Source organism: Bos taurus, chromosome 4 (assembly GCF_002263795.3).
Source record: "Bos taurus isolate L1 Dominette 01449 registration number 42190680 breed Hereford chromosome 4, ARS-UCD2.0, whole genome shotgun sequence".
Taxonomy (NCBI): domain Eukaryota; kingdom Metazoa; phylum Chordata; class Mammalia; order Artiodactyla; family Bovidae; genus Bos; species Bos taurus.
The window spans coordinates 34386720-34404988 of NC_037331.1; positions in this window are offsets into that span (position 1 = coordinate 34386720).

The window sequence follows — 18269 nt, forward strand, 5'->3', positions numbered from 1 at the left end:
GTCTTAGGCAATGTAGTTCAACTCAACACTTTATTCCTCTGTTTGTAAAATAGGACCAAAGATTTCAGTAAATATTTTGTAATTTATGATGACTGAGTTACTAGCTATAAAATATGTAAAACAGTGCCTATGTGTGCATGTTAAGTCGCTTCAGTCGTGTCCGACTCCTTGTGACCCTGTGGACTGTAGCCCACCAGGCTCCTCTGTCCACAGAATTCTCTAGGCAAGAATACTGGAGTTAGTATTGCCTCCTCCAGAGGATCTTCCCAATCCAGGGATCGAACCCCCATCTCTTATGTTTCCTACATCGGTAGGTGGGTTCTTTACCACTAGTGCCATCTGGGAAGCCCAAAACAGTACCTCAGTTCAGTTCAGTCGCTCAGTCGTGTCCGATTCTTTGCGACCCCATGAATCGCAGCACGCCAGGCCTCCCTGTCCATCACCAACTCCCGGAGTTCACTCAGACTCACGTCCATCGAGTCAGTGATGCTATCCAGCCATCTCATCCTCTGTTGTCCCCTGCTCCTCCTGCCCCCAACCCCTCCCAGCATCAGAGTCTTTTCCAATGAGTCAACTCTTCGCATGAAGTGGCCAAAGTACTGGAGTTTCAGCTTTAGCATCATTTCTTCCAAAGAAATCCCAGGGCTGATCTCCTTCAGAATGGACTGCTTGGATCTCCTTGCAGTCCAAGGGACTCTCAAGAGTCTTCTCCAACACCACAGTTCAAAGGCATCAATTCTTCGGCGCTCAGCCTTCTTCACAGTCCAACTTTCACATCCATACATGACTACTGGAAAAACCATAGCCTTGACTAGACAGACCTTTGTTGGCAAAGTAATGTCTCTGCTTTTGAATATGCTATCTAGGTTGGTCATAACTTTCCATCCAAGGAGTCTTTTAACTTCATGGCTGCACTAGCATGTAGTAAATTATTAATTATTATAAAGTACTATTATTTGAATTATAGTAGGTTATCAATATAAAAAGCAGTGGAAAAAAGACTAAATCATATTTTCTACATGTTTTATCTTATTTGTTCCTAACCAAAATAATTAAATATGTGATAAGTACATACAGTGAAGAATGAGGTTTGGGTGAGTAGATGTGAGGTAGTCCTGATTTGTCTTAAGCTCATATCCCTATATATTTCTCTGAGTGTGTTGAATGACAAATTAATTAATGACTCAAAAACAAGTTTTAGATTTACAAAAAAAATGAGATATTTTCAATGTACACTTTGCCCCCATACATGTATAGATGCCACAAGTATCAATATTACTAACCAGAACGGTACACAGTGCATTTGTTATCAAGAATGAACTTGCACTGACACATTATAACCACTCAAAGTCCATAATACATCTTGGAGCTCATTCTTGGTGTTGCACATTCTACGCATTAATTCGCATGCTAAATTGCTTCAGTCATGTCTGATTCTTTGCAATCCTATGGACCATCGTTCTCCAGGCTCATATGCCCATGGGCTTCTCCAGGCAAGAATACTGGAATGGGTATCCATTCCCTTCTCCAGAGGATCTTCCCAACCCAAGGACTGAACCTGCATCTCTTACGGGTCTCCTGCGTTGCAGGTGGATTCTTTACCATCTCAGCCACCAGGGAAGCCTCACATTCTATGGATTTCGGCAGATACATAATCACATATGGGTTTCCCTGGTGACTTACTCTGTAAAGAATCTGCCCACAATGCAGGAGATGCAGGAGACAAAGGTTCAGTCCCTGGGTCAGGAAGATCCCCTGCAGGAGGAAATAGCAACCTACTCCAGTATTCTTGTCTGGGAAATCTCATGGAGCCTGAGGGACTACAGTCCATGGAGTCACAAAGAGGCAGACATGACTGAGCGACTAATGCTTTCACTTTCACATAATCACATATATCCATTATAACATCATGCAGAGGTTTTCATTTTCCCAATAATCCTCTGTGATCTGCCAGTTCATCTCTTTTCTCTCCTTCCCCCACAACCACTGATCTTTTTCTTGTCTGGAAGATCATGTATTTAAAGGAATTGTTCCATTTCATCTAGGTTATCAAATTTGTAAGCATAAAGCAGTCCATATTATTCCTTTAGAATCCTATTAATTTCCTTGAGATCTATTGTGATGTTCTTCTCTCATTCATTACTGATATTAGAACTTTGGTCTTTTCTCATTTTTTTTTCTCTTAGCCTGGGTTAGAGGCTTATTGATATTATTGATCTTTTCTAAGAAACAGCTTTTGGTTTTATTGATTTTCTTCATTAATTTCCATTTGAAAATTTCATTTATTTCAGCTCTAATTCTCATTCTTTTACATTTCTACATACTTTGTATTTACCTTGCCCTAATGTTTAAAGATTCAGTTCAGTTCAGTTGCTCAGTCATGTCCGACTCTTTGCAACCTCATGAATCGCAACATGCCAGTCCTCCCTGTCCATCACCAACTCCTAGAATTCACTCAGACTCACGTCCATCAAGTTGGTGATGCCATCCAGCCATCTCATCCTCTGTCGTCCCCTGCTCCTCTTGCCCCCAATCCCTCCCAGCATCAGAGTCTTTTCCAATGAGTCAACTCTTCGCATGAGGTGGCCAAAGTACTGGAGTTTCAGCTTTAGCATCATTCCTTCCAAAGAAATCCCAGGGCTGATCTCCTTCAGAATGGACTGCTTGGATCTCCTTGCAGTCCAAGGGACTCTCAAGAGTCTTCTCCAACACCACAGTTCAAAAGCATCAATTCTTTGGCGCTCAGCCTTCTTCACAGTCCAACTCTCACATCCATACATGACCACAGGAAAAACCACAGCCTTGACTAGATGAACCTTTGTTGGCAAAGTAATGTCTCTGCTTTTGAATATGTTATCTAGGTTGGTCATAACCTTCCTTCCAAGGAATAAGCGTCTTTGAATTTCATGGCTGCAGTCACCATCTGCAGTGATTTTGGAGCCCAATAAAAAGGTTACTAAGGTGGAAACTTCCTAGGACTGGGTCCCTCTGGAATTTTTATCTCTCAGAGTTGACTGCACTAAGCCTCCAGAAATTCATCAATTCCAGTTCAGGATTTCCCACTGGAGCGCTGATGCCCATGGGAGTTTCCCCCTGTGACTCCCTATATTCACTTGTTTCTCCAGTCTCGGGGGCTGTGGTTTTCCCTGTGCTCTCTCCTCTCTTACAGATCCAGTAAGTTATCATGTCTTTAGTCTGTTTAGCTTTTTACTTACTGTTAGGATGGAGGGGTGCCTTCCAAGTTCCTTATGTGCAGAATTAGAAACTGGGAGTGTTTCTCAACAGATATTTATCTACCTAACAACAGCAGTTTCAGTTCCAACATTCTTTCCACTGAAACCTTGGATATGATAGCTCAACAGCCTTACATCTTGCAGATAGTAAAGATGTGTGAATTTTTAACTTGTGTGATTTTAATCTGTCCCAATTTTAGAGCAAAGACATTACCACATGGTCTGCTGGTGCCAGTGGAGTAGGTATTTGCCTTTAGACATGATCTTATGTCACCCACACATTTTAAAGCCTTATAATTCAGTAAAGTGAGGACATAGATAAGTCACCTAGCATTTGGCAAACACACGCACTGATATCAATCATAAGTTAGTGACACAAAATCAGGCATCATGGCAATCTGGCTTCCAGAAGTGGACATATCAGAGGTACTGTGTGAAGTTTGTGTCCACTGCTCACTGTCTGCAGAGTCTGTGCCCACTGAAGGCAGCAGACCTGCCTTTAGCTATCTCTCTTCCATGTCACTATCTCCAGCTGTGTGGACTCCCAGGTTTTAGCCCACCTAGATATTCTTTCGGAGAAGGCAATGGCACCCCACTCCAGTACTCTTGCCTGGAAAATCCCATGGACGGAGGAGCCTGGTGGGCTGCAGTCCATGGGGTCACTAGGAGTCGGACATGACTGAGCCCCTTCACTTTCACTTTTCACTTTCATGCACTGGAGAAGGAAATGGCAACCCACTCCAGTGTTCTTACCTGGAGAATCCCAGGGACAGGGGAGCCTGGTGGGCTGCCGTCTATGGGGTCGCACAGAGTCGGACACGACTGAAGCGACTTAGCAGCAGCAGCAGCAGATATTCTTTAGGCTATGCAATATACTTTCATTATGCTGTTTACAACTAAAATCCCTGATACTCCAGATTTTTATTCCATATGTGTTTTTTTTCTTAAATAACCTTTTGAGAAAGCAAAAAAGGAACAAATGGAGAATATAGTATTTTAAGACAAAGGTGTCTATTTTGACAAATGGCAACTATTTGTATCCTTATCTCTCTCACACACATATAACATGTTTTCACCTCTGAACAAAAGTACACAATTATTCCATTCATTCACCATTCTGCAACTATAATCACTCAGTTCTCAGAAAATGCATACACTAAGATTATAAATTCTAAGTAATCATTGTTAAAACCTAAAATACATTCTAGAAAACAAACTTGCACTCATGAAATCAAGTAAATACATAAAGAGTTTTTATACATTTTCTGCCATATTTATATTCATGTTCTCTGAAAATGTGTTATGATATTTAATTTTTTTACAACCTTAGCTTTAAAAATTCCAGTTACCTAGTAAGGACAATTTTTAAAAACCTAGTAATTCAAATGATATTGCCATCAGTTGTGCTATGCTTATGACACTAAGATTTATAGCAAAAACTACATGAAAATGAAAAATGAAGACAACTGAGAGTTTCAAAATTATCTAAGAAGGAATACATTTGATCTAACTCCCCTTAAGTTTCATAGCCTCAGTTAACAGTCTGTACAGTTCCTTATTTGAGACCTCATATGTAACGGTGTGCTGTCATAAGAAGCTTTTTCTACACATTTTGTATTTCACATGTTAAACTAGGCATCTGTCGTACACTCTTCTCCCCCAATATGACTGAAGTCACAAAGTTATACTTAATCCATTTTATAATATTCTTTCATTTTATTTTCCATGATTCTTGGCCTAAATTCACTCCACATTCAGAAAAGCTCTCTTCATTCATTTTTCACTTTTGAAAAATAGCTCCTGGAGGAAAGTGACTTGAGGCCGTAAAAGGCTTATGAACTAAACGTGAGTTAAATTTGAACTGGACCTCTGATTTCCTGAGTTCAGATTCTTTTTCATAGCTCAAGGAGATTCAATTAACCTAACTTTCAGAATCTAATTACATTCTTTGTTTCAAATTAACACTCTCTTTTCTTTCATTCATTAAACATTTGCTAAATTCCCATAATAGAATGTCTTCAGAATTCAAAGAAACATGCTGTTGGAAATGGTTTATCTTCTCCGTAAGTTTCAAGTTTATACAACTCAGTGTTTTTCCAATGTGGTTTTGTTGGCTTATTGTTTCTTCTTTATTAGTTCATTACCAATGATGGCTTTGGTCACATTTCATACATCCCAACTTCCTTCTCAAAGCATATTAAACCTTCATTTGTAAATAACTGAATTTGGTAACACCTCTAAGCAAAACACAGATGTCGAGGTGGTAGATTCAAGATATTAGAGTTGGAAAGGAATGTAGAGGCAAAGTCAGTCATGTCATATAAGGAAAAAAGAAACAACACAAAAATGATTTAAAAGTTTATAAAAGACCTGGCCAAAAGTACAGCGACAATTATTGATAGGTGATGAGGATGCAGGCTTCTTGGCATTTGTGCCAATATTCTCACTATATAAACTACTACTTTTGGTACAATGATCACTAATGCCACTTCTGTTATATTTGTTTTTTACACTACAACATAATTTAGAACTATATTTTAAATCTAAAAGAGATATTGTATTATACTGTTGGTTATTCTAAATGTGCCAGGTCACCATTCTTTACTATTTTTTTATCAGGTTATTACTTGTAATAGTAAGGCCCTTCAAGGCAATTAAATTTAGAAGCCAGATATCAGGAAAACATTTAATCTTACATAAAAAGAATTCTGATTAAGAGGCTTAAGAAATGCTGAAAGATCAATGCATCATTAAAGAGAACCAAAAGATAGGTAATTCTTAATTTTTGATAGCTTAATTTAAATTTCCTGAAAAACTACATAAGTACTAAACAACTTCATAATTCCTGTATAGATGAATTCTATCATCTTTGAAATTCCAATAATCTTTTACTTTCTAAATCTTTTTTTTCCCCTTGTCCTATTATAGTACTGTACTCTGGGGATGAGGCTATTCCCTTTCCCAGTTACCAATATGGTGAACATTTCCAAAGTACAAGAGAAAAATAATCAAATATTATTGGACAAGGCAACATTTTTCAGTGGAAAATGCACGATTATTAGAAGTCAATGAACTGAATTTTTGACGTAACTCCACAAAGACCATACCATTAGTCCTAAAAAGCTTTGTTTGTCTATGTAATCATCTATAAAATTTAAAAACTACAGTAGTTTCCCCTAACTCACAGGGTTGTTTTAAAGGTAAACTGAAGTGATAAAAGTACCACAACCACAATGATGGTGGTTTAGTTGCTAAGTTGTGTCCAACTCTTGCAACCCTATGGACTGTAGTCCGCCAGGCTCCTCTGTCCATGGGATTCTCCAGGCAAGAATACTGAAGTGGGTTACTATTTCCTTCTCCAGGGGATCTTTCCTACACCAGAATTGAACCAGGGTCTCTTGCATTGCAGGCAGGTTCTTTACAGACAACCACAATAGCTATTTATTAATCTCTTACCATTCGTGGCAGAGTCAAATGCTATACTTTCAAGGAAAGGCAGGACATGTGTTCCCTCTGCCCAACAGGTCAATCAAATAAACAAGCCTGGAGCTAACAAAATGGAAAATTATGTACTGACATGGGAAAGAAAAGAAAAACAAAAATGAAATTTTACTTAAGCCTAGTCTCTGCTGTGAATAGCTGGGGATACCTGAAAATGTATTTTGTATAAATGAACAAATTGTCTATTGTAAAAACAAGAATATTTATTGAGATTACAATTTGTTTTATAACCCAAACAGATCTAAGATATTATGAATCTATGCTACATGCTATGTGAAAGGAATGAGAGGTCTTAAAAACTTCATGTCATCTTTTGCAACCTTTTACATGATAAAATAAGGTTCTAATGGAGTTGAATTTCTTTGATTGAATTAAGATTATGTATGATTTTTAACAATACATCCAATTTATTGAAGAGTTTGAAGTATAAACAACCTTCACTTTTTGTTCATTTCAGAATATAGTAAGTTTACATTAGTTGAAAATTGAGGCATGTTAAAAGATAATTTTCAAGAGTAAATAGAATAAAAGTGCTAAAAATGGAAAATAACTGCATGACTTTGAGATGGAAGAGAACAAAAGAGAACATGCTTTTAAGTGGAGAAATAAAAGTCTAAAAATTATGCAGCCTCCTTTTAAGTGTCAGTCACAGGCACTATCAGCTAAAAAATTAATTTTAACATTACTGACCCTTCAGATACTTAGGACAAGTCAAATGACATTCAGAGCACAGAAGTGAGAAACTGGTAATCAACAATTTAATATATATTCAAATAAACATTATAATAAGAGAAAAATGTATGAAAGGGAATTTATAATAGCTTAAAAATTGTTGGTAGATTTTTAGGAAAACTTCAATTCTGTGATTACAAAAGAAAAGGACCTATAGGGTCTTTAGGTGATTTCTGATTATAGTCTTTTGCTTTAAAGCAAAAGATGCCAAAGAACTTGGCTTAGGTTAACCTTTTCAGAACTAGAGGATTCTGACTTATCCTAAATTGCTAATCTTTAACTTTCTAGGGAATGATGAGGGTTTTCCAGTATTTTCTACTATGCATGAATGTATCATCTACATAAAACTGGGGGTCCTTTAACTTTTTTCTCCACTTGGTCATAAAACAGATCTTGCTGTTACTGTTTTTTTCATTTGCTTGTGTGTATGTGTGCCCTCCTTATGCTGAATATGATAATTAAAATCACCAGGATGTAGTATATTGAAATGAACATGTTTCATCTTTTAAAAATCTTATCTAATCTCTTTTCTCTCCCTATGTAGTAGAAACATATAACCTACTGAATACAAAACAGATCTGGTAAACTTTCAAAATATAATGCTAGCATTTTACAGAATTTAAAAGAAAAATGTGAATCCTATAAAGTTAAATTGCTTGGCTATTTTTAAATAAATTGACCTAACTGACATTTATGGAATACTCCACCCAACAATAGCAGAATACATATTTTTCTCAAGAATAATGAATCATTGGCCAATATAAACACACTCTGGGTTAAAACACAAACTCTAACATGTCTGAAATGATAGATATCAAATAAATAAACCAGAAGTAAATAATGGAAATTAAGCAGGATAACCCTTATATATTTAGAATTTAAGTAGGACATCTCTAAATAACACAAAGATCTTAAAAAGATCCTCAAGAAAAATTAATGATAAATGAGGAGAGTCTCTGTTCATAGACTGGAAAACTCACTATAACTAAGATGTCAAGTCTTCAAAGTTTAATATATGGATTCAATGTCATCCCAATCTAAGTCCCAGCAAGGAATTTTCAAAATATTGATGAACTGATTCTAAAGTTTACATGGAAAGCTAAAAGATGAAAATCAGCAACATGTTACTAAAGAAGCCAAGATTGGAAGACTCACGTTGTCTGATTTCAAGATTTATTAGAAGGGTATGTATTTAAGAAGTGTAATATTAGTGAATAAACAAACCTGTGGATCAACAGAAGTGTCACTACCAAACTCAAGATTTACTATAAAGCTACAGTAAACAAGACAGTGTGGTACTGTGAAAGAACAGACATATGGATCAATGGAACAGAAAAGGGAGCCCAAAAACAGATCCACACGAACAGAGACAACTGATTTTTTTAAACAAAAATGGCAATTCCATGGAGAAAGGCTCGTCTTTTTGACAAATGGTGTTAGAACAAATGGATGTCCATAACAGACACTATTAAGAGAACAACAAGCCATAACTTGTAGAAAATATTTGCAAAACACAAGTCTGATAAAGAACATGCATCCAAATATGCAAAGACATCTGAAAGCTCAACGATAATGAAACAAACAATCTGCTGGGAAAAAACGGGCAAACCATCTGAAGAGACAACTCACTAGAGAAGATACAAAGATGCAACTAAGAATAGGACAGATGCTCTACCTCATTCATTATTGAGAAACGTACATTTAAAAATTAGAAACCACTACAAACCAATTCGGAGAAGGGAATGGCACCCCACTCCAGTACTCTTGCCTGGAAAATCCCATGGATGGAGGAGCCTGGTAGGCTGCAGTCCATGGGGTCGCTAAGAGTCGGACACGACTGAGCGACTTCACTTTCACTTCTCACTTTCATGCGTTAGAGAAGGAAATGGCAACCCACTCCAGTGTTCTCGCCTGGAGAATCCCAGGAACGGGGGAGCCTGGTGGGCTGCCATCTATGGGGTTGCACAGAGTTGGACACGACTGAAGCGACTTAGCGGCAACACACCAATTAGAACTACTAAAACAACAGCAATATTAAAACATCAATATCGATGGCTAAAATGACAAAACTTGACAAAATGACATGTTGATGGGAATTCAGACCAGCAAAAACTGTCATTCCTGGTGAGATGAATGACAGCCACTTTGGAGGTCAATATGGTAGTTTCTTACAAAGCCAAACATAGTCTTACCATGTGATCCAAAAATCACATTCCTAGGTATTTATTTACCCAACTGATTTGAAAATGTATGTCCACACAAAAAAACTGCATGCAGTAAATTATAACAGCTAGTCATACTTTCTTTAAAATTCAAAGCAACCAAGATGTTCTTCAATAGTTGAACAGACCATGTGATTGCAGAAATCCATATGCATGTGTAAGTGCTAAGTCCCTTCAGTTGTGTCCAACTCTTTGCAACCCATGGACTGTAGCCTGACAGGCTCCTCTGTCCATGGAATTCTCCAGGCAGGAATATTGGAGTGGGTCACCATTTCCTCCTCCAGGGCATCTCCCGAACCCAGGGAGCGAACCCAAGTCTCTTGCATTGTAGGCAAATTATTTAACACGTGAGCCACCAGGAAATGTGGATATGGGTTGGTAATTGTGATTCTACTATATACACACATTGGAATTAAATTAAGTAAACAGCTGGTGGTTTGTGGGAGCCAGTTCTCTTCATTTTGACATTGGAGTTTATAGATGAGCAGGGGGATGAGATGAGAATGACCTATGTGGTAGTAGATGGGGTGGTAGTATCAGAATGTACTCATATTCCATTTCAAATAGATACAGATGATTACATATATAATATTTATAAATATGTGCCTATATGCTGGTTAGGTCCCAAGGAATAATGTAGCTTCCTCATTGATATATATGATTTCCTCCTGTATAACACTGAGAGTTAGACAGGATTTGATTGTTAAGAGAAGACTTAGAGGACCCAAAATATCTATGTTCACTTATTTATTATTTACTTTATGAATTCTTATAAATTTAATAACATTAAATTTTAATAAATCTAATAAATTCACTAATTATTTATTTTATGAATACAGCAAAAGCATTAAAATAAGAGTATGCATCTTGATCTGTGATTGCATTAGAGACTCCAGCTTGAATTTTTCTTGCTTTCTAATAACCATAATAGACTATATACTATCTCTCTCTGATCAGAAACCACCAAGGTGGACTCATAATACCTGCAAGCCTGAAATGGAGTCTCAGATGGAGCTTCTTACACCTTGCTTGTATTGTGGGCATATTTCTTGTTATGCAAAGAGTGCTGTTGGCAGAGCCCTCCAGGTATCTCAAGAGTACAAACTGTCAACCTCACTGATCTCAATAAACACCAGTAGCAAGCTTAAACAAATCATCCCCAAACTCATCACAGGTTCCACTGTATTAACCAGTGCATTTCATACCTTATCAGGGGCTGTTATCCTATAGCTATTTCAAGAAAACCTGCTCAGGGCAATTCCAGAACTACAGAATTAACTCCTTACAAACCTCCTCACTCCCCAGAAAAATGCACCAATATTTCACTGTTGCACCGCATTTTTCTTATTAGTCATTAAAATGAATCTGACTTATAATTATGCATTTATTCAGTGAATGTACAGTTTTTAAATTTTTGATCCTCCAGAAGCTGAACCTGAGATAGGGACTTAGGTGTAGATATTTGGGGGTGGGGGAGATTAAGCCCAGAAGAGAGATGTAATGGAACAAAGTGAATAAGTTACAGAAGCAAGAAAGTCCTCTATCAGGGAACATTATATATTTCACATTAGTGAGCTACAGAAGCTCAACTCTACTATCCGCCCTTGAGAATTTTCAAAAAGGATCCCAGAAATTACTTCCTCTTATCAACAGATAAAAGCCTGGAGTATTTACTCACCTGCTGCTTTCTTCCACAGGCTGGAGATCGCCTACTTGGAGCTTCTGCTCTGCAAACCTTCTCCATACCACATACACAGATGTCAATATAGTTCTAGTGATACTGGAGAAAGCACTGCAGAAGAAACAGGATAAGCTGCTCAGTGTACGAAGTGGAACAGTGTCAGCCCCAGGTAAGTCTGGTCTCACCAGAACTGCCTACCACAATTGACATTAACTAATGCTAGTATCAGAGGCAAGCTAAGGGGATACATTGCAGAATATAAGCAATGTGTTATATTTGTTTACTTTTTTACGATCTTTCTTACCTGCTAGACAGTAAGCCACAATCTGTATATGATTAAGACCTGTGACTATTTTATTCACAATGATGTACTGATCTTCTGACCTAGAGCCTGAAAATAAAAGTGTTAGTCACTCAGTCATGTCTGACTCTTTGTGACCCCCATGGACTGTAGCCCGCCAGGCTCCTCTGTCCATGGGATTCTCCAGGCAAGAGTGCTGGAGTGGGTAGCCATTTCCTTTTCCAGGGAATCTTCCCAACCCAAGGACTGAATCTTGATCTCCCTCACTGCAGGCAGATTCTTCACTGCCTGAATCAGGGACACTAACCTAGAGCCCAGTTCATAGTAAACACTCTATAGATACTTCTCAAAAGGAAAGAATACAGGAAGGAAGGAAAGAAAGAAGGGGGATCAGAAGGGCAGCACAAGTCAAATTTCCACACAAAAGTATATATGAGCAATAAAGAATTGCAGGGCTGGCACTAGAAGGTACAAAGACTGCAGAATTAGAAACCATGGCAGCGGCAGTGGAGGTTTAGTTGTTAAGTCATGTCTGACTCTTGCGATCCTGTGGACGGTAGCCTGTCAGGCTCCTCTGTCCATGGGATTCCCCAGGCAAGACCCGACTCAGGAATCGAACCTGGGTATCCTGCATTGCAGGCAGATGATTTACAAACTGAGCTCTGAGGGAAGCCCCAGAAACCTTGGTAGAGTGGAAAAAAAATGTAGAATAATTTCCACTAAGAGAGTTCTCAGTTTTAAAACTCATCTACTTTACAGTTTTGATTCAAGGCTACTCTGCAGATGACATTACTATAATTTCATTATCAATTGGCAATATCTTTCAAAACAAAATGATCATTTCTAATCATTTCTCTGGCACTTTCTAGAGCTAAGATCACTCAGACAAAGATCAAAAGAATTTGATCTTTCCTTTCATTTTTAGGAAGCTCATAGAAATCCTTTCTGACAACTGTCAGATTTTCTACTCTTTGTCAAGCATAGTGATAGATAGCCTTACAGCCCTTGGGAATGAATCTTTCAAGTCAGAAATCAACTCTTATAGCAACTGCGAGTATGCAAGATAAACAGATGGTTCTATATCCCCAAAGAAGTGTTTTTATATATTTATTTTGGTGGTTTGTACACAACTTATGTTTTGATAGCTTAGTTACTGAAAGCTTCCTTGAAGAAGAGTGAAATTATTTGAATGAAGACAGGATGTTATGTCTTCATTAAATCTGTTTTTGTTTGGTTAGAGAATAAATTGTAGCATCTTGCTTTTAATATTCTCATTGTAGATTTTGAGTTCATGATTAGAAAATATTCTTTCATTTTAAAATGGTTGTAACTAAACATTAGACAGGAGAGCAGAGAAAGTATTCCTTTTAGATTGCTCTGTTGTTCCTAAGATATATTTTTTCTATTTTCTGAGCATTTTGAACAGTACATAATGACAAAGTAACAACCACCTTGATAAAGGTTTGGTAGATTATTAACAATTAAATTAGTTACAATCATCACTCAGAACAAGAATCAGACTTTAACAGAGTAACATTAATGTGAAAACTTTTCCTAGGTAGTTAAAGTTCTAGGTATTTAAAGGATAAAATGTATATTTTATTACCTGTATAATAGCATACAAGACTCCAAAATGAGAAACTGGTCAATATTACTTTATGTACTGTTTAAAAACTCTAAAATAAGATGATTAATAATCCCTATATTTATTTTTAAGGTGGAAAACCTAAGTAATTCAGTGAAAAATAAATATTAGAGTACCTTTTAATGAATGGATGAATGATCAATAAATGTACACACACATAAATAAATAATGTTTTGTTACTTTCAAATATCGAAAAAACAGAGAAATGATTGCCTCCAAAGTCCTATCATAATAAGTGGATGATATTTATATTTTAAATTTCTTTTATTTGGAAGTAATTTTAAAGTAAGAGAACAGCTTCAAAAACAGGGTATAGTGTGCACTAATTTTCACATCTTGTATATCCATGGCACAATTAAGAAATTAGTTATTAACTACACAATTTATTCATATTTCACCATATTTTTACTAACATCCTCTTTCCATTCTGGGATACAATTCAGTATCTACACTGAATTCAATGATCATACATCTTACATCCTCCAAATTATGTCAGATTTTTCTTGATATTAACAAGCTTGAAAAATACTGGTCTAGAATTCCGTAGATTCCATCAACTTCTGGGGTGTTGAGGGTTTTTTTTTTCCCATGATGCAGGTGATATTATGAATCTAGGGGGAGAATGCGACAGGGGTGATGTGCCGTCTTAGTCATGACATCAAGGGGGATTATCTATCTATTGCAAAGGGAAAAAAATAGTAACTCTACACTGTCAAACACATTTCTCCAATATGTTGTTTCCACCTATAATCCAAAAATATATTAAGGAATATCTTTTGAGACTGTGAAAATATTTTCTTTTTAAACTTTTGCCCTCTAGTATGAGCATGATCTGTGGATCTTGCCTGCAGCAATTATTACTGTGGTGGTTACTAATGTTGTTTTTCTATTTTATTCTTTCTATATTTATTAATTTTGCAAAGAGGTGTTGTCCCTTTCCTCCCATTTTATGCCTTCATTCAATCATCTACTATCATCAGTATGGATTCATACATATTTATTTTATTATTTTGGCCATAATCCAATGCTACTATTTACTTTGTTGTTCAAATTGTTCTAATTTTGGCCATTGGGAATATTTTTAGTCTGGTTTCTATCTTTGTGACGTTGTATCTTCCTTTTTCTTGAGTGCTGTATTACTTTCTGGCAAAACAAGATGCTCTCATTTCCTCTTATATTTCCCTAACCTCAGGTTTAGAAACAACTTGTCAATGGGTTTAATATATATTTCAAATAACATTTTTGTCTTTATTATGGTCAAATATACAAAACATCGGAGAAGGCAATAGCAACCCACTCCAGTACTGTTGCCTGGAAAATCCCATGGATGGAGAAGCCTGGTGGGCTGCAGTCCATGGGGTCGCTAGAGTTGGACACGACTGAGCGACTTCACTTTCACTTTTCACTTTCATACATTGGAGAAGGAAATGGCAACCGACTCCAGTGTTCTTGCCTGGAGAATCCCAGGGACGGGGGAGCCTGGTGGGCTGCCTTCTATGGGGTCTCACAGAGTCGGACACGACTGAAGTGACTTAGCAGTAGCATACAAAACATAAAATTTAGTGTTTTAATCATTTTTACTGTACATTTCAGTGGCATTATATACACTTGTACTGTTGTGTAACCAATACCATCATTCATTTCCATAATTGTTTTATGTTCCCCCAATTAAAACTCTGTCTCCGTTGAACAATAACTCACCCCTGGCAACCACCAGAGAAAGTTTGAAGCTTTTTTATTTTTTTGTCCACATAAATTTCACCACTTTAAGTACCTCATGTAAGTGGAATAATAAAATATTTTTCCTTTTGTGTCTGGTTTATTTTGGTTGGCATAATATATTTAAATTTTATCCACATTATAGTTAGCATGTGTGAGAATTTCATTCAGAAGGAGTCATCTTTAATTTATGTTATTAATATTTTTATAATATTCTCATAAATCATATTTTCTTAGATATTGGACTATCAGTTATTCATTATCAGGAGAGCACCTTACTTTATACTAAAAATACTATACTCTCCTAAATGGCTTCCCAGGTAGCTCAGTGATAAAGTATTTGCCTGCCATCACAGGTTGGATCCCTAAGGTCAGGAAGATCCTCTGGAGAAGGAAATGGCAACCCACTCCAGTATTCTTGCCTGGAGAATCCCATGGACAGAGAAGAACTTTGCAGGCTACTGTTCATGGAATTGCAAAACAGTCAGACACGACTTAAGGATTAAAACAACAAGAATTCTCTTAAATGTTTTAGTAAAATATCTTGCTATTACTAAATGTGTAATTTGCAAAGTGAGATAACTGTTTTAAAAAGCACAGCTTAAAACTGCTGCTTCCCCTAGAATACAGAAATAAGAGAAATGTCATTCCAACACTGAGAATAATTATTATAATTTGCAAACAAAAATGTTAAACAAGCCAGAGATATTTGGCAAAGTGACCACCTAGTTACTAAAAATCCAAAATATGACAAGTTCCTTTAAGAAAAGATGTAACAGGTAACTTTCACTCTGGCAGCAATGAATGGAGAGGGAAGTCATCAAACACTGGAGAGAACAAAGTAGATCAACATTTAACAATGTTTTTCAACTTTCAAGGAAAGCATGGATTACAGTTTATTTTCTCTGGGGGTCCCAGATTCAGCGTTCATCTGCATACAGTTGCTGACTCTTCCCTAAGGGCCATAGCAGAATGCTTACAACAAAGACTTGGAGTTAGGTATAAAAACTCACAGGCTGAGAAAGACTTTTACAGAAACACAGATACATCAGTCATTCTGTATCCAAGGATGGAATAGAGGAATACAGAATGAGGCGAATCCCTCCAGTACTCCACATGCTACAGCGAACAGGAGGCAGTAAGCATCCACCTTTAGGGCAAAGAGTCTTTAAGATTGTGATTAGAGTAACCAATCAATTTTTGATTCTAGCTTATCATGTTCTATTTCTGTGAAATCTTTTGATGGAATCAACATGCCTATAGAAGGCCTAACTGCTAGGGAACTAAGCCAATGTACAATCATTCAGTCATTGTAGTATATGCTAATTACCAGGAGTTAGAAATAGCTTCTTTGATAAAGTTCTTGCTAAAGAATTCTACTTGGATTGCCTCCTAAAATCATACCCAGATGTTCATTACTACAGCTTCTCTCCCCTCAGTGTAATCAGGTTTGATCCAGCTCTGTATGATAATACATCCCATTTACATACTGTCTCTGTAAGAAGAAAATTATCCACAAGCACTACTCTCTTCCTTAGTGTACTGCACAGAAGAGCATTTTCCCTGCTGTGTATCTCAAACACATGGGTGTGCAAATGAGGATGTAAAATCAGTTAAGAATTGAACTGCTTTGCATAATAAGACAGCGTGAAGAGAAAAGAGACAAGGAACCAACAAATGTGGGTTTTATAAAGATGGCTTAGCTGCTGTGATGTGTGATGTGATTCCATCTAAAACTCCTGCAAAGAATTAAATACATCTACCAAAGAAATGAATGTTTTATGGGAGTATCTTGATTGAGAGAACAGAAAAGGCAACTAAAATTCACGAGAGCTTCAGCATGGAACAGAACGAAGGTGACAGTTTAAGAAGTCACCACCTAAGAAGCCGAGGAGGCCAGGAGAATGAAAGTGCTGTCAAAATTAGCAAAAATCTTTAGGGATTAAGAAGTCACCACCCAAGAAGCCAAGGAGGCCAGGAGAATGAAAGTGCTGTCAAAATTAGCAAAAATCTTTAGGGAAGATGTGGAGTCTTATAGGCCATGAGCCTGGTTGTGGGGCTCAAGAAGAGTGTGTCTGGACTGCCTGTGCATTGGGCCCACCAGAGGTCATTTCAGTTCTATCTGCTTTCAGAATTTCCCTTTCTCATGCTAATGAAAGGGGAGAATCCTAAGCTACCTCCCAACATCCCCACACTCCTGCTGCACAGTATTCTAATCCATCACTTATTTTGGTTTAAATGTAAATATATAATGTTTGGACATAAGCAAGTAAGATTATTGTCAAGGGACTGAGGCCAAATTTGATAATAAAATACTTTCCAGTAGTAGAATCGTAAGTGGGAGTGATGTCCAAAATTTGAAGACCTTGTATTATTGGATTAAGTGATAGAAATCATTATGAAAATCGGTGGGTGAGAAATACTTGAAATTAAATATTTGGGAGATTAGGTTTCAAGGACTATTTATTCAACATGAATACTTTAAGGAGAAAATATATCTGGACTTGAGATGACTAAAATCATATTATGGGAAAACACAGAGGTATTACAATTCTTAATATAGTGACAAGATGTCATCTGGGTAGCTACACTGATTACACATACATTTTCTTCTTATTCTGCTTTACTGATGAATATTTTGTGCCTTGACATACATTTAGTGTGCAGTTATCTTACATATTGCAGAACAAATAAAATATAGAATTCACATATTAAACGGGATTATCCTTTGTGCGTTTTATATGGATGGAATATTATCACCTCACCATCCTAAACCAGCCTCCCCGTTTTCTTCTCTTTCAGACCAACTTTTACCAGAAGTTCTTTGAAAACTTAATAATAGAATGATCAAATACAAAAGAATATTAAATATTATCTAGCTCAGCAACCATCTTTTATAGATAAGGAAATGAAGTCACTAGAGATTAAAATGACATTCTATTTAGTAGGAAAAAAAGGTGGACCACAGTACAGGCTTGTCTGTTCCCAGTATATCTGGTCACTCATGCTACTCAGACCAATCGCACTACCTAAATATCTCGCCACCCCCAAACTTTATTCTGCTGAAGAGTCAAAATTAACTACGTTATGTGTTCTAAGAAGGAAATTAAGCAACATATGACTAAATTTCATTTATAAACTGTTTGCCATCAGGCTAAATCTGACAAACTGAGAATTTCATTTCTCATTTCTATTTTCAAGAAATGTTGGGATATTTACAAAGTTTAACGCAAAT